The sequence below is a fragment of the Bombus huntii genome, chromosome 11, assembly GCF_024542735.1.
Source record: "Bombus huntii isolate Logan2020A chromosome 11, iyBomHunt1.1, whole genome shotgun sequence".
Classification (NCBI taxonomy): Eukaryota; Metazoa; Arthropoda; class Insecta; order Hymenoptera; family Apidae; genus Bombus; species Bombus huntii.
In genome coordinates, this window is record NC_066248.1 from 10,947,767 (window position 1) to 10,969,633 (window position 21,867).

The 21,867-nt window shown below is 40.2% G+C and overlaps 1 protein-coding gene across 6 annotated transcripts in view; it reads left to right on the forward strand.

Moving 5' to 3' along the window:
* Positions 1 to 21,867, forward strand: part of LOC126871100 (mucin-5AC-like) — a 329,637-nt gene that overhangs the window by 67,790 nt on the left and 239,980 nt on the right. The window lies entirely within an intron of this gene.

A 21,867-nucleotide genomic window follows, 5' to 3' on the forward strand; every position in this document is an offset into this window, starting at 1 on the left:
GTGACATTTGTCGGATACACGTGTAAAGAATCGAGTATCGCGCTCCGTTATTTTCACGATCCTTGTGTTCCAAGTAATGCTAACATTAGCCGAGACACGTATCAAAAGCATTCTATGTATCACGGTCGGCGAATCACCGTACGAATCGTGTCGAGAAATCGTTGGAACGCGGCCAATCCGCGTCGGCCCTTTTAGAAGCGACTCCGTCGCGTGCTACGGAAATCGATAGATACTCTGTCGGTTCTTGCGGAACAAACATTGATTTCGTCTCATCGTATAATTTGCTTCGGCCCCGGGTAAATGCGTCAATGCGAGATACGGGGTTCGCCGAGCTTCTCTCAGTTTCCCCTTGAGTGTCCTCTTTCTCCTGAAAACTGCCTCGTCGTCGAGTTCCCATACCTTTTTTGAGCCAGTCGTTGGAAACACAGATAAATTAGTTAGTTAGTCGACCGACTAAACGGAATGAATTTCTTTCTCTACTCGACTGGTGTCTAGTTTCATTAAGATAATTGACATATTCATACTTCGCATCATATTTACGTCTTGTGAATTTCAGTTCGTGTATACCAGCAGTTTATTAGTGAATTAAATAAATAAGTGAAAAATAGGAAGGATTTGTTTGAGCTAGAATTGCATTAGGGATGTTGCGAGGCATATCTAGATCACGATCGAGAATTATCTTATTTGTTTAAGATTATAGCGTCCGATCATTCTCGATCATGAAAAAATATACCTCGTCACATACTTGACGGTCATCGAGCTTAGGCTTAACCAAACCGTTCGTATTCTTCATTTATTTATTTAGTCTACAAATGCACGTATCCTTTAGTATATTTAAAATATAATTGTCTGTGAGAGGAACTGCTCAAAAGCGACGCGAAATATGATCAAATCGATCGTTTCTTTAAATTTAATTATACTAATAATAACGCAATTAGTCTAATCAAATGGATCGTAAAGCGTATCATATGATTCTCAAGCGAAGAGGCTATGATGTCATAAGCCAGATGTACAGTTGCAAATACCTCGTACTTTCTTTTTCAAACGCGCTATTTACTGTACTCGATTCAAACGTTACGCTGCGCAATCCATGCTTGCGTTTCCATGTCTTACCTAGAATTAACATTCGAACAATGATCCTCGGTAGCTCGAGCTTCCTAGAACAGGTGAAACCACATTTTCTTCCCCCTCTTTTTCCACGGCGTTACATAAGCACGCGATTCGCGTCCCGATCGACGAGCGCACGGTTTCTCGATGCTTGGGAGAAGTTATCGTGCATGGAAAAAACCCGCGAATACTGTTACAACGATATTCCACGATAAAGACGGAGTCTCTCGCTCTTGGCGGGCTGGAGGCGAACGTAATTTCACGGTGAAAAGTCGCGAGACAACCAGCCACGACGAATGAAACGACAACGAAGAGGTTCGACCAGGTTGCGGATAAGTTGAACGTCGAGGAAGGGGAAACGGAACTCGGCAGAAGTCGGTCGTAACGACAAATCATAGAGCGAAGCCGGTGCTTATCCTCGGACTGGTCAGCCAGCGGGTCTGTGGCATACAGCCGTTGGCATAAATATGCTTCGTCGTACTCGTGGGTGGCACCAGAGGATCGTGACAGCCTCGAGAAAGAGACGGGGAAATGCATGCCCGATATGGGATATCCCGTGAACTACAGGGTGTTTCTAATCTTCTCGTCAAAGTACAGAAGCACGATCTGTTGGTCGTAATAACGAATGGAAAAAAGAACAGAATATCATCCGTGTACACGTGTATAGGTCTGTGATAAATAAACTGCGTATGTGTGTATCTATGTATACATAACAAATTTTAGTATGCATAAAATCTCATTCTTGTTTTAAAAAACAAAATGGTCTTTAACGTTTTAGGAAAAACGTATGCTATGTTTTTTAAAACAAGAATGGAATTGGGATATAAAAATTCGAGAATCATAGCAGAGTTAAGCTGCTGCAGTTTGGCAGGAAATATCGCATGCATCCTATGTAATGTGTATTGAAATTTCTGAAGTATTTGAAAAATTGGAATTTACTTCGAAGAAGTATTAAAATTCAGCTCTCAAGTATTAGAATTCAACTTGAGAAATGCATTTTCAGGCGAATCGTAGATGATTGAAAATAAAAGAGAACGTGGTTGGAAATGGTTTTGTATTCGATACGGTATTACGAAGATAGTTGCGCTAAGATTAGATAGGGAATAGAGGTTTCCGTTGAATATCGATCGCGCTAATACGGTGGATTCCAATTTGGATGCCAACGTCGCGTTAAGCTGATCGTTAAGCGGCGTCATCGTTGAAGACCGAGCTCGTGACTTGGCCAAGATTCTCTTTAAGGGTTATTGGTTGGTCGTTGTTAATAAGCTGGTTGACATTGCTTCCTCGCTAATCCCCGAATAGTGTATGTTCGTAAGATCAGAGAAATTCTCCAGCAACTTCAACACCGTCATTGATGTCAATCATGCAAATGTATGACCGTAAAACGAACCTTTCAGAAGTTAATCAACTTCACTTCTTATTAACTTTTTATTTTGATTGCATAAATACACGATTAATATTCGAAATCTCAGAAAGAAGTTCCATTCGTTTATTCGTCGCAAATAAATGATAAAACTAAATTCGGGGATACATTAAAAAAAAAAAAATAGTGTTTGTAAAATCATCAATTTTTCACACTCTCCGATATACAGACTTAATCGATGTGATTTTCGAACGGCGTAAATCGCACAAACGTACAAACGAACGAATTTTCCAATTGAATCTTATCTATCTTTTCCTAAGTAACTCTGAATGGTAATGATCAAATCATCTTTTCTTTCACGAATAACCATCCACCAACCAGAAAAGTGCTCAAATTATTTCAAAAGCATACAAACTTCCATACTATCCGTGTATTTAGCGCGTGTTCGTCGAATCGTTGATCGCGCATTGAATGCGTTTTTAAATTCCAGCTGGCGACTAAATTGCTGGAAAATTTGTAAGGGAATCGGATGCCTGTCTATGGCTAGATTGGCTCGTGAGAGTGTGGGAGTGTTCGCGCAGAGGCTGGAGAGGACGGGAAGGCGGAGAGAATCAACCAACCATTCCAGGCATACTTTACGTCCGGCTTGATTTGCGACGGGCCCACGATATTAATAGCTTATTCGAGGCGGGAATTGGAGCGAGTATCGCCAGCCTGCCGCTTGCATCGCGCTTGGCCCTATGTTCTGGCTCGCTATCCTCCCCGGTTCGTTCGTCCCCTGCCAGCTTGTGTGTCATCCTTTACTTGTTTACATCTCCCTTTTCCGCGTTTACCCCACACGTTCGTTCATTGTTTTCACACTACCTAACTTCCTGCTAATCGACAGGCTCATCACCTGTGTTTTAATTCCCATTGCACAATTCCTGTCACGCGACCATTTCCTTGCCTCGTTCGAGGCAGAGTACGGTAGGATTCCATGCATTCGAACTTGTCCAGTGAAAAACGGTTTATATAATTGTAATTTATATAATAGGAACTCGCTCTATTCCACTCGTTGTTATTTTTCGTTCGCTTAACAGGAGTTCACGTTCGTGTAAATGAATTCAACTAGCAAAAGTTCAATTAATCAGGCATTAACTAAAATTTCGTTCCAGTAAATGGAGTTCTACTGTACATCTCCGCGAGAAATTCGACCGTGCATTAATTATAGGCCAGTAAACTATGATTGTATTCCAAGATTAGGAACTAGGAATCTATCGATGACCCGAATAGCTCGGTTGGCACGGCCACTCAGAGATGCCGGTTTATCTGTTCGATCGACTTCGTTGCATATAATTCACAACCTTGACACTCGCTAAAATCATTTGACGTGGTCGTGACGGTTTTCCTTCGTACGAAAAGACCTCTTTCTGGTAAAATAATCTTCTCGCAGGTGTCGCGTTGCACCACGTTTCACGAAGTAATTACAAGTACCTACAGCGTTCTACGTTACAATCTAATCACCGGCCTGGCTTCCTCAGGTGCATGTGTACGTACTCGAAATCGACTCGCGTTTATGCACCACATTCTACTTGAGCGTTGTCGTTCGTTACAGCCCCGGCTGCGTTGCGCTTCATTGCTCTGCAACGACCGTTGTTAACCAGCACGCTCGTCCATTATCGTCTTCGTCTGCTCGCGCTAACGACCGCTACCCTTTCAAAGGAACGCGGCGCAATCTTCACCCCTCGAAATTCTACGCTGTCCTTGGTTCTGTTCGTTCTGTTTCTCTTTCGTCATTTTTCGTATTATAAAATTTTCTTATCCGAAGTCCAACTTTCGTAAGGTATCCAGGGAATTCGTTCGGAAAGTAACACGTGAAATTAGGTTAATTCTTCGGTGAATTTAGGTTATTATCTTAACACCTTCACCTGTTACTGAACTTTCATTTCATCTTTCCAACAGCTATTTTACTTTTGCTAATGTCCTTTGTCAGAAATTTGTTCTGCACTCGACTTTGTTAGCGATCATTGTTTAAGCAGACAATTAACAAAACTCAATGGATAATAAAAATATCTATAATATCTATCCAAATATCTACACAAGTATTATAGCGACACAGTTCTCTCTTTTCGAGTGTGAAAAGATGCGACAAAAACGAATATTCGATGAAAGCTGAAACGCGACAATTGCGTTTGCAGCACGGTCGAAACAACCAAAAGAACGCAACGTTTGCGTCGGAAACAGCGGAAGTATCAAATAACTTTTAATAAATAATTTGTTCATTTAGAATGTCGTTCGAAAATATGTCTTGAGAAAATAATTTCGCATAAGTATTGTATATACTTGATAATCCTGATCCACATCAGGGTATAAGGGTTAACAGAGATTAATTTAAAGCAATATCCGCAACTTTCGTTGTTTTCTCAAATAGCACCGGTGGTTTCTGTTACAAACAAACGGCAAAATTGTTACGACGTGTTACGCAGATGCGGCGAACTGCCTTCTGCGGTTTTATGGATCTGTTTGTGCAGTATTCGCGCAATGAAAAGTTGCAGTCGTAATGCAACGGGAATCGCGATATCTCGTACTGGTGCAAACTCCACGCGTTGAGAGTGGTTTTTTGATACGTTAAAGGCATATTCACTTTGTAGTATGTTTGTTAGAAATATCTATAGTTCTCTTACCCCTTTATTTAAAAATAAAATATTCGTTCGTTCACCAATCGTATGTATTCAATCTGCTAGAGATTCCAGAAATGACTGTCCTCGTTTTTATTATTAACGCCAGAACAGTGACTTCGCTCAGAATATTTCTTTAAAACGATCGTTTATTTATACCTTTCTATAAGATCTTACTGTCGTGATACGATATCTCATGTTTAATTTTGGTTAATAATGCAACGTTTGACTTCGTTAGTGATCTAGAACCAAACATATTATTCACGAGAAATTAAGGTTTCCCTAGAAATATCTGTGTTCAAAACTCCCAAAATATTCTTGAATTTCAAGCAAGCAGATCATATTGAATTTGTCGCTTCATAAATAAAGCTCGATATTTTAGATTTCAGAACTTTGTTAGTTGTATAACGATATTATTTTGCAAATAAAATGTAGAAAATCACGTGCAAATTTAATACGCTACTATCGATCGATGAGAATTACATAGCCTTAACGTAACATTAATCCAGAAATCGTTGGAAAATCAGTTAGAGCGAAAAGTCAGGTTCTTTTCAGTCGCAATTGATTCGCATCACAATTTTCCCCGGGAAACGCGAGGAAAACGTTGCTAGGAATTGGAACGGACGATATCCACGTAGAAATGTAGTCGGTAACTCTCTTATCGGCTCGGCGACTTCGTAATCGTCTGAGTCGAGGAGTTCAAGGTCGAGAGAGAGGATTGCCAAGTGGTCGTATGTACTACTTCCCGACGCCAGGATCGTAGCTTCCGGCGGAAACGACGTTAAGGCGAGGGTCGCTGGTCGACATTGGAAATCGATCGTCCCTCTAACGGGGCCGAACTGACACGATCGTTCAATCTCTCGAGGAACGATCACGTACAGACCCTTTATATGCTGGCATTGTTTCTCTCGCTTTACACCAACGTAAAAGACGTTCGAAACATTTTCCATCGAACATCGACGATCTCGTCAGCCCATTTCGACGCAGATACTCGAGACTCGACTTAAAAAGTTCAGTTTTTCATTTGTTTTCCGATTTCAACTTTTCGTGTGCATCTCATAAAAGTATATTTTATTTGGAAATAGAGTTTTACTTGGGAACAGTTGTTATATTCGATGGTAGGGACATAAAATACATTGATCCGTTTCCAATCCTGCTTCGATAATATTTTAATAACAAGGACACAATTTCAACTGAACAATAGATCGCATTCTTCGTTCCTTCGCGTTCTTCCGCCATGTATCATTTCTAAAAGATAAAAATTCACCGCATCTTGTCAAACGTCAACTAGCCCTAAGTCAAAAGCACTACCGACACATATGGAGGATAGAAGCATTATCTCATAGCGTAATTGCCTAAGTTTTCGCTGGGTAAATGGGCATTGAGTGTAGAAGACAAGGGGCAATGAACACGGAACGCGTGCACGTACGAAAGAACGAACAGTGAGCGGTATCAAGAGTAGTAGAAGAGCGAAAGGAGAGAGCGATAAAGGGAAAAGGAAGGTGCAACGAAGAAAGATAGAGGCGAGACGTTCTACGCGAACCTCGAGAACGAAGGCTGGACTGGGGCCAGCGGCAGCATCCGTTCCACAAATGTCGCTAAATATATACCTAAGCTAACTGCTTCTAAACGGGCCACGAATCTTGGCCGATAGCACGATAGCGAGATCCTCGCGAAGAGTCGGATGAAACGAAATGGAGAAAGAGGTAGAATGTGGAAAGAAACGATACAGGGAAGGCAAAGAGGTAGAGAGTCAAAATAGAGCAAGAATGACAAGATGGAAACAAGCTGGGACGGGGAACAATGAGTGACCCACATAGACGGGGGCAAATAACAAGCGTGGTAAAGTAACGAGAGATAATGTGGCTCCATTATCGTTGGCCGATAACTCGAGTCGACGACACCGTGTGTCGTCGTTACACGTGACACGTGTGTATGCGAACGATCGTGTGTCCCCGGTTGGAGGGTGTATAACACGCGTCGGATAGAACACAATGGCTAGCTCTTTTGTTATTGATTCGAGTCTAGTGAAACGATGGCGATGTTCCGATCTGGAAACGCTTCTCGTCCCTGTATGTCGATTTATGGTAACGTACAGTGGATGCGTGTTTTGACGAACCGACATTCTAACTCAATACGTCAAAGCAATCGATTGGTTATCATAATGCGATATAACGACACGTTGTTTGAAGGTTTTTCTTTGTCGGAAAAGTTGACAGTCTTTAATTCCAACGTCAAGAGGCAACATTTAGATCAAAGAAAGAAGATCAAAATCAGAATTCGATTTCATCGTTTTTTGCAATGCCGGAGATACTTTTCATCCCGTACGTTCGCAAGGATATACAAATGTAAAAGAAGTTCGCGATAACAGGAAAATTATCGTACGATTAATTCTCGATGTACATCGTTAGCAAGTGAGCGAGTTGAGTTATATATCCAGCGATGCGACTGCTTTTATTAGGTCGTTACAGTTTTATTGATACCGCGGCAACTCGTTCTCTCTATCGATATCTGGAATAGTCTTATCTGGTTATATTTCTCATCGCTACGTGCCAGTAATCGAATAAAGCCGTTATCTTTGTACTGAGCTACAAACAAGCTTCTCAAAGATTATTTCCGTCCTGGAGGATTATCCAATACACGATTCTTCTCAAAAAACGTATGTACAACATCTAGGATCTTACGACCGCGTTTCGTAATCGGCCAGCATAAATCACCAAGTAGAAACCATCGTCATCGTCGACTGTTTCGACGAGGATCGCGAGAGACCGTCGCGTGGAGAGGACCGAGGTCGACAAGTCATTCGACGCTTGTTTCGTGGTCGTTGATATTTCGGTACCGTCTCTGTTCTCTCTCTCTCTCTCTCTCTCTATCTATCTATCTATCTCTCTGTCCCCACCGTTGCGCTTCACCTTTGTACGTTCCCAGTTTCATCGGTCCTCTCCTCGTCTTTCTTCTTCTCTCTTACGAAAGGAAGGAACGAAACGAGGATCGAAGCGAGACGTCAACGAGCATCAACAGCAGCGGCGGCTCAGGGAACGTCGCGTTTCTGGTTGACCATGAGTACAGTTGGCCATAATCTGCAGGTAGACCCGGCGCGAGAAACGACCGTCTTTTGCCTTCATCCTTGTCCATGCTCCGTTCTCTTCCCTCTCTTCCCTCTCTTCCATGGTTCTCGCTCTATCTCTCTTCATTTTCTTACCTTCGCGCTTGTCTACTTTGGTCTCCCGTTTTCTCGCTCATCTTTCGTCTTTCTTTCTCTTTCTCGTTGTTCCTTAGTCTGGGTCAGATAGGCTGACGATGCAAACGCAGTCGGTGTTGTCGCAACACGCGGGCTACCGCTGTTCGATATAGCGGCACGAAAAAAGGATCAGATTAGAAATCTCCGAGAGGAACATAAATCCACACTTGGCAATCCGAGCGACGGGGACGTCACTGCTGTCTTTTTCGTCCTGTCTTCCAGGATTCCTCGCGAATCGACGATATCTTGTGTGCAACCCGCGTCGGGACGCCCGAAGAACGCGTGGCAGAGTTCCTCGCTCGAAATTACGTCATTCCACTCGATTCGTTATCGGTCAAGCGTTTGTTGGTCACTTCGTTGCGTCGTGTCGGCCGTGTGAGCGGATCCCGAAGAGGCGCGCGGACACGCAATCCTCGAACGCCGTTGGCCGTAACCGACTCGCCTCGGCCTCGTGTGTCGAAACGATCGAAGAAATCGCTCCATTCTCACGATAAACGATTCGTATTACCGTAGTCCATATTTCTTGCTATTTAACGCGTCATTGTTCGACGTTTTTCTATCGTGCTAGGAAGAGACGGATATAAATCGTCGTTACGTGAATCATTATCGAAGCTATGGAGTCGTGTGTCATTAACAACTTGTTCGCGTGGTACTTATTTCTTTTTAACGACGAGAAGTTGCGTTATTTGATTATCTTTAATAGTCTGACGCTTGAATTGTCGAACTCTCACTTGCAATCAGTTTAATTTCATCTTTGAAAAAGCTGGTTACTTCGTTGATGAATTATTAGGCCTCGATTCTTATTGGATGTAAATCGTACCTAAAATCTTTAAATTGTAATAATTCAGTATATAAATATAAAAATCTTCATCGGGCGTTATATACAGGGTGGTTGGTAACTGATGGTACGAGCGGAAAGGGGGTGATTCTACAAGAAAAAAGAAGTCGAAAATATAGAATAAACATTTTTTTTTAATTTCTTTTTTTTAAATTTTTCCATCGAGACAACGGTCTACAGTGAGATCCGTTATAACGAGAAGTGATAAAGTGCACGCGTACTGAGCGAAAATTCAAAGTCGATTTTCTCAAAAACAAAGCCTCAAACGAAAAATTTTTATTCTATATTTTCGACTTCTTTTTTCGCGTAGAATCACCCCTTTTCTGCTTGTACCACCAGTTACCAATCACCCTGTATATGTATATGTAGAGAGGGAGAGAGAGAGAGAGCGAGCGAGAGAACGAGCGAGAGAGAGAGAGAGCGGGAGAGAGAGAGAGAAATAAAACAGAAACTAATGAAATTTACTCTCACGCGTTAATTTTGTCTGTTTTCTACACTGACTAATTTTCTGTATTTTCATATATACGTAAAAGTGCCAAACTAATAAAGATACTCTTTCCTAGATAAAACGTTCTCGCCTATGTCGCTATTTCCGAGTTCAACTATTTTTATATTACAGTTTCGCTTAGCCTATTAGAAGCTTCGCTTCGTGTTTTCGATAGAATTCGAGGCGATGTTGGTTATAAATAATCGGAGCGCTGCGATTACAAAGGTTAGAGATTCGTGCGATAATCGAGTGGCCTTCCTCTCTTTCTATATGGTTGTCTGCGATCGGAAGTAACAAGAGTTACGTTGGTAGAGCAATGGTAAAGTGTCGGTTGCGAAACGGCCACGATTGCGACGATGAAACGACGGCGTGTCAGCATATGATATACCGGTCGGTCGGCTGGCCTGGCTGCCGGCCGGGATGTCAAGGCCGCATACATTTACATGGAAATACGCCACGTTCGAGGCAAACGGGCGCGATTCTATTCCATTCGACCACCTTGCCCGTAGACACCAAGCCAATTCTCTTCGAGAACGCGTTTCTGTATTAACTGGTCGTGTAAATGTTACTAAGCGATATGACGTAGTAAACGTAATATACGTTTCAATTTTGGCATATGAAGCAAGAATACGTGGAGTGGAAGAATTCTGAGATGTATAACGTACTTTCGGTTGTTTTTAATAACTGATATTTCGAACGTTATATATGTAAATTCCTTTCAAATTTTAGAATGTTTTCCCTTTATAACGTATGATCTTGTAAATGATTATTCGTGAGTTGGTCCTTTGAGGTACTAAGGGTCGATTTGTTATATTCACGCTTGTGTTTTATATGGTGATTTTAAATCTGTAGACGATAATCTATGACTTGGATTTTTTAGAAGCGGTGGCTTAAAGGCCGATTCTATTCTATCGCTATATTTTTTATATGAATTTCAAATCTTCGAGTATGTTGGTTTTATTTCGTATAATTTAGGTCCCTTCAGAAGTAACGCTTTAGTGTTTGATTTTATCCCATCCTTTCCCTTCTTTTCTCATGGAAATGGGACATTTTAGCGACGAAGGTAACGCATGGTCAATGGATGGAAATGTTTTGTGGGTTATTGTTCGTGGTTGTAAGATTGTACGTAAAAGAAAGGAATTCGATGATAGTATCCTTTAGTAGGTAGTAAAAGTTTTATTTTTGTGTTCCTGGGGCTGTGCGTTCGTATTCAGTTACTACAGAATACGGCTCTAAGGTTTAACGTCCGTGGCATTGCCGGCTTCTGGCGGACATTGCTAGATCGTGAAAGGTTAGCGCCGGTGAAAACTTAATTCGATTATAGTGTTCCGTATGCGCTTCGAGCAACATTCAGCTATTTTCCTCTTCTCCTTCAACCACAAGTATTTAACGTGCTACTTTCAGATCTAAAAACACGCGAAAAAACATCAATGAGACGTAATATCTATTTTCAACGCGATTACCATTTTATTTCACCGACGTTACGAATTCAACGTCTGGATTTATGGAGTCGGTCTTTCTTTGTTGTAAGGCAGTTGTATAATTCTTAGTTAAATTAAATAATTGTATGATTTATAATTAGAGGACACATGACAAAAACTTGAAGAAGCTGACCCACTTTCAAGACCCATCATCGCCATTGCGCATATGTATCTCTCGTGTTGTGAAATGCATGTGGCTTCTAAAAGCGTGTCCTATATTTTATTTCTCTTCTACATATCAGACTCAACACCTGGCGAAAGTTTTAGCATATCATCGAGAATAATTCTCGCACGTTTGTTACTCTCATCGATGTTCTGTTCCACGGTGGTGACACAACGAAGTGGGTTTTCGCGTTTACGAGCAGCAGCAAGAGGACGTGGAATTTCGCGGCAAGTCAAAGGTATAATGTATTCGAGCCGAGCGGAACGCTTGTAAGTCTGAGCTGGTCGTTCTTCGAGAGAACGATAAAAGGAGCTCGTGAAACCAGTATGTATACGTGGTCGTACGTGCAGCTGATGGGGCGGCGATCCAATGGAACGTGGTCAGGCTTCCGCGCGTCGGATTGCCGTTATTTTAAACGCGCCACGTTCCTCGCGACAATTTGCACCAGGCTACGCCGAGCAACGCCCCGATAAAAATGATGTGTGTCAGCATTTTTAACTGAAATCGACTCGAAAACGTTCGAACGATATACCGCAAAAACAGGTAGAATGATACATTTGCGAGGCTCTCGCCATTTGCAGCTGTAGCTCGATTAATTTATTCACGAGCATCGGCAGTTACCAAGAGCATGCGTTGGTTATTTATGCTACCATCATCGATATTATAGCGCTACTATTTATTTAGTCATTCTAGTCACTTCTTCGTAGGTGGATAGTATCGCGCTAGTGCACATGAATTTCATCGAAGTTCGAAGTTACAGCTTGTACAAATTTATCAAATTTTCATCCGTTGTTAATTGTTAACTACCTCGAGCCAGTAACCTTATGTATATTAAGAAGATTTCTCAATGGTTCAACAGTTAGCCGTTGGAGAAATGCATTAAATCATATGAAAGTTACTCTACAATATACAATTTTTCAGAGAAACTGAATGCATCTAAAATTTTATTTGAGAAGGACTGTCAATACGCAACAACCTAATATAGGTTAAAAATACATATTAATAATACTTCGTTAAAAAATACATAATACACGAAAGTATTTGTTATCAAATTATTTTCGGCCGTTGCATGAAACTGTATATCGAACGACCACCATACAGAATTGGTTAAGCTTTCGAGCAGTATCTCTGGTCACGCTCAAGGTTTCAGTTTCGTTGATTCATGGAATATACAGGGAGAGGGTTGGTCGATCGAGCAGCTTGGAGAATAATTGGTCCGAACGTGGTGACAATCGCAAGCAATCGTGTTTCTCTCTTTTAACGAGGATCATTGTCGACGCGCGCACGATGTCGACCCGAATCCATCTCGTTCTCAGTCGCTGTTTCCCGCCAGTAGTGTGTCAAGGTCTCTCCAGCTCGCGATGGATGCACGAGATCACACCGGGATGCACACGTTCGCTAGTCCCGTGTACAACGGTGAAGGTGACGCGGTGACGTTTCATTACCCATAGTGGAAAGTGTTTTTTTCTTTATCGACGTCATCATTGTGTTGGCTCCTCCTTGATTCTGTCGGCGATCACCTTTGACCTTTTCGCCCCCGTCTGCAACACGAAAATGATCGATAGTCGGAGAAACTGAAGGTAATGTCATGAACGTCTCTTTAATTGACCATGCGACGTAGTCAAACTCCAAAAATTTGTATCTTCATAACCTCTTATCTTGTGATTTCGGGTTTCTTTGCAACTCGAGTGGGCGTTAGATGTTCGTTGACGCAAGATTGTATAGGATTATAAAGATTATATAGTAATGTAAGATTATATAGATGTGTAAGATTATATAGGATTTAAATATTACGTATACAGAACTTTATATGAACTGAACAAAATCTTAGTTCGAATCCGATGAAATGAACTTCTTCAGATTGGATCTACTTGTCTGAACGTAAATTTGTATTGCGCTAATTGTTTGCAATTTGTACTTAATAATCCTTGGTCTAAGAGAAGCAAAATCGTAATCCAATTTAAACTTTGTTAAGAATGAAATCAGTCTTCATCGAACCTGAATTACAAGCCATATCACGAGTGTGACTCATTGTTGGATCCCAAAGTTGCAATATTTCCAGGTTTAAGTCGAACGACAAATACATTTATTTAAATTTAACGGTAAAAACGAATTACGATATAAATTGTGGATAACGTATCTGCGAAACCATAAAACAGACCAACAATTTTGTTCCTCGAAACAGCGGTTCCCTCCGATAATAACGTACCGTTTCCTGTTATCACGGTTGGACTATTCAACGAGTCGACACAAATATGTTTTGAATTTGCAGCTTCGAAAGACACGTAACGCCGACGCCGAACTCGCGCTATTTCCCGGGAAGAAAACACGCCGACAGCATAACAAGCAGGCCGTGGTGCTCAGACGAAATGCAAATTCGTGATTCCCTCAGAGAGAACCTCGGTGCTCGGTGATTTTCGCGGGCTCGTTCTTCGTGGCGCGAATTACATCGCAACGCTTTCGAGGTTCCCTCGCGAATTCGATCCAGAACGAACGCAATCCCGTTTACACGGCGCACCGCGCCGTGAGAAATGGTTCCGGCAAACTTGCTCCGTTTCGATGCTCGCAGTTCTATCGGATTATGAGTCTGCTTTCGTAAAACTGTACTACTCGCCCTCTTACATCCTGCTTGTTACATCCAATTCTCGGCTTGAGAAACTCGCGCCGCAATCTAATTACATTACCAGTTTCCAACAGAAACGCTTCTGGAAGCTTTTTCATCGGCGTGGAGGGGGAATCACGAAAAATTTACATTTTCAGAGGGGAAGAGAATAAGAAGAAGGTTTGTTTTCTTCGTCGAAGAAAAAGACGAGGTTGGGAACGAGTTCAACACGAACGTTTATCGATATCGTCAGATTCTGCGCAGCCGATGGAAAATCCAGCAACGTCGCAACGCGATAAAAACAAAACGAGATGTTCTTTCACGAATCTGCCGTACGACGTACAGCTTCCATCTCCGTGGTCCTGATTCGACGATCGCGACGAGAACGATTATTCTAGATCGTACCATGAATTTTTCAACATCCGCTACTTTTTTCCCTGCCGAAACGCTCGATCGAGACGATGGCACTGCGAGGGATGCGTACGTGCTTTGTAACTCCCTCTCAAAGGTACACATACCTATATATATGTGTGTACACTATAGGCCGTAAATATTGGGATACATACCCTTTACATTTACCGGGAAACTTCAACAAATTTTATTTAGTATCGCGTGTTACGTGCTACATGCGATGCGGATGGGGTAACTTTATAATAAAATAATTACGAAATATATAAAGGTAGTGGAAAGTATCGCGTGGCCGAGCAGATTATACATTTGAAGAGGACACGAAGAAAATGGAAAGTGATTCTTGAATTTTATGTCATTTGGTGCCTGAGATACTTGGCAAACACGCAAACTTGTGAAGTTGACGGATATGACATTTTCTAAATCAGTTTTGGAATGTTCAATAGGACGCAGAAATACGTATCTCATTCCATAACGAAATAAAGCGACAATTCTGGTAACACGAATCTGGATTATTGAGTTTGTAAATTAAAATTTCGTTTACTTGTCGCGTTCACGTGTCATTCTTAATTTAAAGACCTTTAAATAATCTAGTGTTCTGAATAATCTCGGCGCGAATTAAAATAATTATCCGAATCGGAGGTACGGCAGATGTAATCTTTTTATCAGGGCGGTTTTTATTCTGCGTTATTATCGAGTCTGTATATGCGGGGTGGTTGGCGGCGGATAAGGTCAGGGATGTTGGGGTCGCTGTAACGGAGTTCATTAACGATATTAAGCACGAGACGCCATAAAACGCCGGTGATATCCACTCTCTCCACCCGCTTTTATTATTCGGCCGCATTGGTGTGTTATAATCAGCGGACGCGAAACGGGCCATGGAAATGTTTCGCGAAATATTTGTATTGCATCAACATGGCGCTGTTATGAAGTTATTCGTTCGAGAATGTTGAATAAGTGGGGGAAGGGGTAGAGATTTTACGCGGAATTTCATAACCTCGTTCATTATCGGGGGTAATTGTTTCTGTTCGACTAGAAAACCATTAAATTTCGAATTTTCTATTATACTTTCGGAAGCACCGAAAGTTTGCAGATTTTAAATTTATTTCTTAATACAGGCATCGCTATTAAAGTATGGCTATTCCTCTCGAAAGACTGCACGCATTCGTCAAAAATATTATTAACTATCTGTATTTGTTTCAAACTTATTGCTTGCATTTTTGTCTGTATTTCTAAATCTTTCCGTTAAAGCGCATAAAAAACAAAAGGTCAACACTGGCGTTGTCAACTATTACCAACAGTTTACCAAATGAATTTTAAGCAATGGAGACGATACATCGTGTTAATCTGTCTATTTCTTCTTCAAGCTCCACCAATAGCATTTGCCTCAGAGTTAAACGTTCCGACAGATATCCCGCTGTTAGTCCAAATCCTTGACCTCAACTATAATTACCACATTTATCGCCATATACATCAATCTCCTTCGAGTGGCTCATCGAATATCCTAACCAGGCAAAAGACCCTACACTGCCGTTGGCCTGACAGCCGATCGAACTTATCCAGGTCATCCCTACATCTCTTCCTCTTAAACCGGACCCCTATTCAGTTATCACGTACACAAAACAGATTTTCTACTTTTGTTAGAAACATTTCGCTTAACATTTAGAAACGCGTGCTTCTCATACGAGTTCGAGGGATCATTTCGAAGGTGAAGCCACTGGCCCGTTACGGTATCATCCACGGTGTGTACGAATGGAACTCGGCCACGATGGTATCTGGTGGCAAGTACGCACACGAACAGGGCTTACCCCGGTCGCTGGAACGTTGCCAGATTCGATGAGGCGAGCGAAACCAATCTGCTGGATTTAAGTCACTCTCCGGTGTCTCGATTATGGGTGCTGTAAGCACGCGAACCTCGTCGGAAATTCATCCCCTCAACGATTTTCCTTTGTTAGAGGGTAGAAGTCGTTTTTTTGGCTGAAAAGTTGGCTGGCGAAAGGAATACGGGCCTCTGATTGGTTTAGTATAATAAAAGTGCTTCTCGTGACACGATTGAAAATAGGTCACACGTAGTTTTGGTATTGCAGGAAATTAGATTTAAAAATCGATCGTTTCCTGGTTGAACGCGTTGGTATATGACGTGGAATACGGTCCATGAAGCGCGGTAAGACATTTTTAACTTATGAATATGAAAGTATGTATGAAAGTAGCGCAGAAAGTATAGTCAGAATGTTGCTATTGAGTTTTTCGCATCGTGTTATTTTTGCGACTCTTATACTTAGAATGCGATTCATAGGAAACATTGGCAAGTTTCTGGCTTACAGGTCCAATGAAAATGTAGAAGCAAGTGGGGAACCAATGTGTTCATTGAATTTCACGCATCGTATTAATTCACGCCAATTTACAATCGTTCATCACGCGCGATTTAATATTACGTACAGCGGATACAAAATGTATTTACGCATACTCGTATTTTTCAATGGAGCGTTTTTTTTTTTTTTAATTAAATTCTATACGTTTTATTCGAATTTTTCGGTTATATGAAAGTATTACTAATTGACATCTTCCCAGCTAGCAATATACGCGATGCATCGTAGAAAATTCATCATTAGAAAATGGATCGTCGAACGGTTTTTCGTCGTTACGTACGATAATTCGGTCCTTCGAAGCGGCATTTCGAAGCGTACAATGCGTCGAATTAAATCGCCCACGATCGGCCATTCGTTAATTAAATTACCGGCGATGCGACCGTTCAGGGGAATTTACGAGGTCACCAGTCGAAGTTAATGACTGCCTTCATTCGATGATATTTCAACGAATAAAGTAAGCTGGCTCGGTTGTTGAGCGTTGTCCGCGATCGGAGTCGTGACGGAATAGAATTTGCGGTGGGCTTTGCGGTGGCCAACGCGCGCGGTTCTTTGCTGGTGATTTGGGTAATGTCGCGTGTATAATGATACCCTGTCTCCTATTCTAATAGAACCCAGTAAATGGAGATTTAAACCGACTTGCTCGGTGAAAAAGTTTAGCATCCAGTTTGTATCGTGTTAACACAGTTGACGTTAATAATCTTGTTCGAGAGTAGAAGATTACATTAGCATATACGTTTATTCAAAGCTCGATTCTGATAGATATTTTACGTTTATTATCTTCTATATTTGATTTACATGTTGTTATAAACAATTTTATTCTTTAAGTTTTAAATTGTTTAAACAATTTTATTCTTATTATAGATGTATATAGCTGCAAACATTTTCTTCGATCAGACCATTATGATGATCGAGACAACGTTGACCTAGCCTTCGTCGAACGAGACTTTAAGAATTATTAACGAATTATTAATAAATATGTATTCCATTGTCTATTTTTCTGTATTTATTAAACACAAAGACAACAGTTAGATTTGCTGTATACTGTCGGTCATGTATAATTTATTTATAATTCGTGTATACCACATCGCATATCAGTTGTTTTAAAATACTTAGAGCTCCATCTAAAGCTAGCATTCTCAGATTTTCGGAATACACCCCTTAATCCCAAGATATCCTAGAGATTTGGAGGTCATTTTCATTCGAAGTTACGTCTAGGCTATCGTATTTTCTCTTTCCTTTGTGTTTTAGTATTATTTTTTTCTATTTATGACGTTACCGGTTACTTTCATTGTTCGGATTCCTTTCTTAGTTTTCCTAAGCTGTTTTTTCTTTGTTACGGAAAATCCTGCTTCTTTTGTTATATTTATACGTAGATATGAGAAAAATACCTTAGGAGAAAACATGATTCTAGAGAAACATTCCTACGTATAAACAATTATCGATGACAGTCGTTTATCCGCAACTGTGGAGAATAGATACAAAAGTGCACGATGTAGCTTGTTAAAAAAAGAGAAGGTAACGTAATAACGAGATTACCTATACGAGGAAAAGCATGATTGATAGAGCGCTAATTGGCATCTTGAGTAACTTCCTTGCTTTGGATGCAATAAGAAGAACCTTCCCGGAAATGTACGTTTGTTTACTGATGCATGTTGAACAGCTTAAACCCACTTATTTAATAAATCTTATTTTTTCGATCTCATCTGAACGTTTTATCAAATCATCGTGCACATTAACACGTCGATATAAATAGGTATCAGTTTAACAATCTACGTTATCTTCGCGATCGGATTTAATCTTGCATTTTCATTTCTTTTTCTTACTTGTTTCTTTGATACAAGATTGAGTATTTCCCAAACATAAAAGAATGCCTTCCAAAATGTAATCTTTATCATATCCTAACTCGTAGAACATTTTTAATATTTCTTATGCTTTCGTTCATCGGAAAATATCGTTGTCATCTAAAGGCAAATATGAAACGATACATTTGCTGTAATTTAATGGGGAATATACACCGTGAGCAATTAATTTACTTCGCTTTCAAAGATGATTAAACAAGATTTACTTTCAAATAAACACTAATAACTCTAATAAGCTGTATTGAGTAGCCAGCTGCGTAGTTACTTAAAAGGCGTTCGCGGTCTTTTCGATGCATTTCTTTCCGCAAGATCGAGGAGAGAATTATTTAAGACGATAAACAACGAAGAAGAATGGAGAGGAGTAAAGGATGAGTCTGTTGGACATCGAACGTTCCCGGAGTACCTTTAATTGAACGACGAAGACGAATCGCGCTCTCCAGAGTCTCTTTTGCCGCTTCGCGAAGCGAAGACCGTTTCTTATAGCGTACGTGTACGGTGCGCGTTGCCAGAAAAAAACTCTTGTTCACCGTTTCCCGTGGGTAATTTTCTGCGGTAAATTAGCCCCGCGGGGCGAGTCCCGCGATTTCTCGCTTCCGCCATTGCCTTCGCGTTCCTTTTCACCTTCCTTTTCGCTCCAATCGTCGGGAGAATTGAGTGTTGGACGATGAGTTCTACAACAAATGTTTATCGAGCGTGGAATCGTTAATCAGTTGCGATTTATGCATTTATCGAAAATTTCAAGGTGCAAAAATCCATAGAATTTGTACAACATGGAGACATATATAATAAAATATTCAAAGTCAAACACTCGATAAGTATAATATCTGGTAAGTGAAACTCGAATTTAAGTTTCATTTCTTTAGTCGCGTCTATAAAAATATAGATTTGTATAAACAACAGTTCATTCATTATTTCGTAAGACAGCGAATAATTCTTACTGACCGATACCTTTAAGTTAGTACCTAATTTGGCTGTAGTTATCTAACGCTAAGTTTCGTAATTTTTCTCTTTTCTTAGGAAGAATAAAACATCTATTAATGACGAAGAGTAGAGACAGAATAGTATCTGATAAATTCCTACTATACAATTTCTAACGTACATAATAAAATATTGCAACTGTAGCGTAGAGAATTAAGCATCTATTACCAGAAAGAACTTCTAATCGTACACATGGCTAAAGGGATATCTAAAATAGAATCGGTTTGGTAGAAATTTGCCAAAATGCGTTAAAGTTTCGGGATGAGAGTTTTCGGTGTCCGCGCTTTAGAGCTGATTAATAATAAATATACAAATTCTAATAAATATACAAAGAGTTGAGAACGTGCGGCGGAATATGTTTTTACAGGATGGCCACACGTGCTGCGGGATATAATCGATGCTGAAACTTAAATCAGTTCGCCGAGTTCCGTAACGCAAATCGCTCGGCGACATGGTGGATGAAGTATTAATGTTCTTTCTTAGATATATGCGCCAGCTAAGCGTAGGGGTTAGGGGTTGCTCGCCACCCCTCTATATTGGATTTCGATACCCGTCAGCGTGTTATTCTCCGGCCGCTTCAGCAGTGCAAAGTTGGCTGTTTTCGTAAATTTCCTCCGTTAGTTTGTTTATCGATTCCTCTTTTTTCGCCGCAAATATTTTCCAGCTTTCCTCACCAATTTTTTAGGAATCTAATATTTTCTCAAAAAGACGTATTTATTAATACGGTACTATGTGGCAGTCTTAGACTATTAACCATTTGCACTCTGAATTTTATTTCAATTTCGTTACCAGCAGCTCTCAATGCTTTTAAGTGTTTTATTTGAAATTTATTTTAACTAAAAAATAAGACAACTTAAACAAATAAAGGAAGAAACAAATTCACTTAAATATCAGTTTTATTCACACTATTGTTGTATTTTGTAATTTTTAAGCGTATGATATATCTTGAAACAATTTTCAGGATGCAATCCTGGTTTTCTTTCGCACATTTCACAAAAAAGAGTGGGACTGAAAGAATGTCGAGTGGGACTTGACAAAGGAGCTCCTGAGATAAAAACTGATGTGGAGTCACATTTGACATAGGAGTGCGAAGGGTTAAAGTGATTTTCATAAACGAATAAAAATTCTATATATTTATCGAGTAAATTTGTCGGTCCATCTTTTGCAATCTTTTGTCTAGATTCCATTAAATTCACAGCGGACATTTATATCGATTGTTAGAAACGTTACGAACTTTTCGAACTTAATACTTGATATCATCTTAACTGCACTGCGATTTTTAAAATAAATTAGCTATTATTTAATTAACTATTTTACAAGACTTAGTAACATGGGTCACTCGATATTTTTACACAGTTGCGTATGAAACTCTTCATATGAAATTTCAGAAGAAATGAAAAATGGTAAATTCATCACCTGTTCGTAATGGTTGCGGTTTCTCAACAAACGTTGTCAAACATTTTATTGATTAATGTCAATATTTCACTTGCAATGGTTATTCGCAAAGATGTCGAATTAAACCGGTGGTATATTAATTTCGAATGAGCAGTGTTTTATTATGTTTGTGAAAAATGGAATCTAAATGCGACTACGTTTACTTTCGACAAAGTCCGATAGCGAAACACGCGCAGGCTTTATTCCCTGTTTGTAGGTCTCGGCTTTAATTGTCGGAACTGAACTATTCTCGACAGTCTGAAACGTTTGTTTGCACACTGTAATGTAATTCGTTGTGCTTCGGTGTAGCAGCACGCTTTCGTCCATTGGGACCTGCGTTTCAGTTCTCCAACGTTGTTTCTATCGGGAAACTTAGAATAACGTTTCCCAGCTGTGCATCATTAGCAGCAATTACGGATCAAGTTGTGACGCTTAATAACGGAATAATCCTTCGATTAGAAAAACGAAGAGAACGCATTAGAGAAGCGACAGTTACTATTACTTGCAACTCGCTAATGGAAAACTTTTACGAATATATTACGTACGTTACAGGGGTGTTTCCTAAATTTTATTTAAATCGTGCTGAGATGAGTAAAATTCGAATTCAGTTTGAAAATATTGAGAATCGTGAACTTTTAAAGCTCTGTGTTTGCAGCGAATATCACGTAGTGTCTTCTATGTATATTTTCGTTTCTATTACAAATCTTACCGATATAATCACGATACTTGTGTCTCGTTACTGGCGTTAATAAAATCTCGAAATGTATTGTATAACAGAAATCCATAAATCCATAAATGTTCAAATTCTTTCGTGAGCTGCTACATTTGAAGAAATTGCTCATTGATTCCATTTATCTGCTATGAATTAACATCGTGTCTG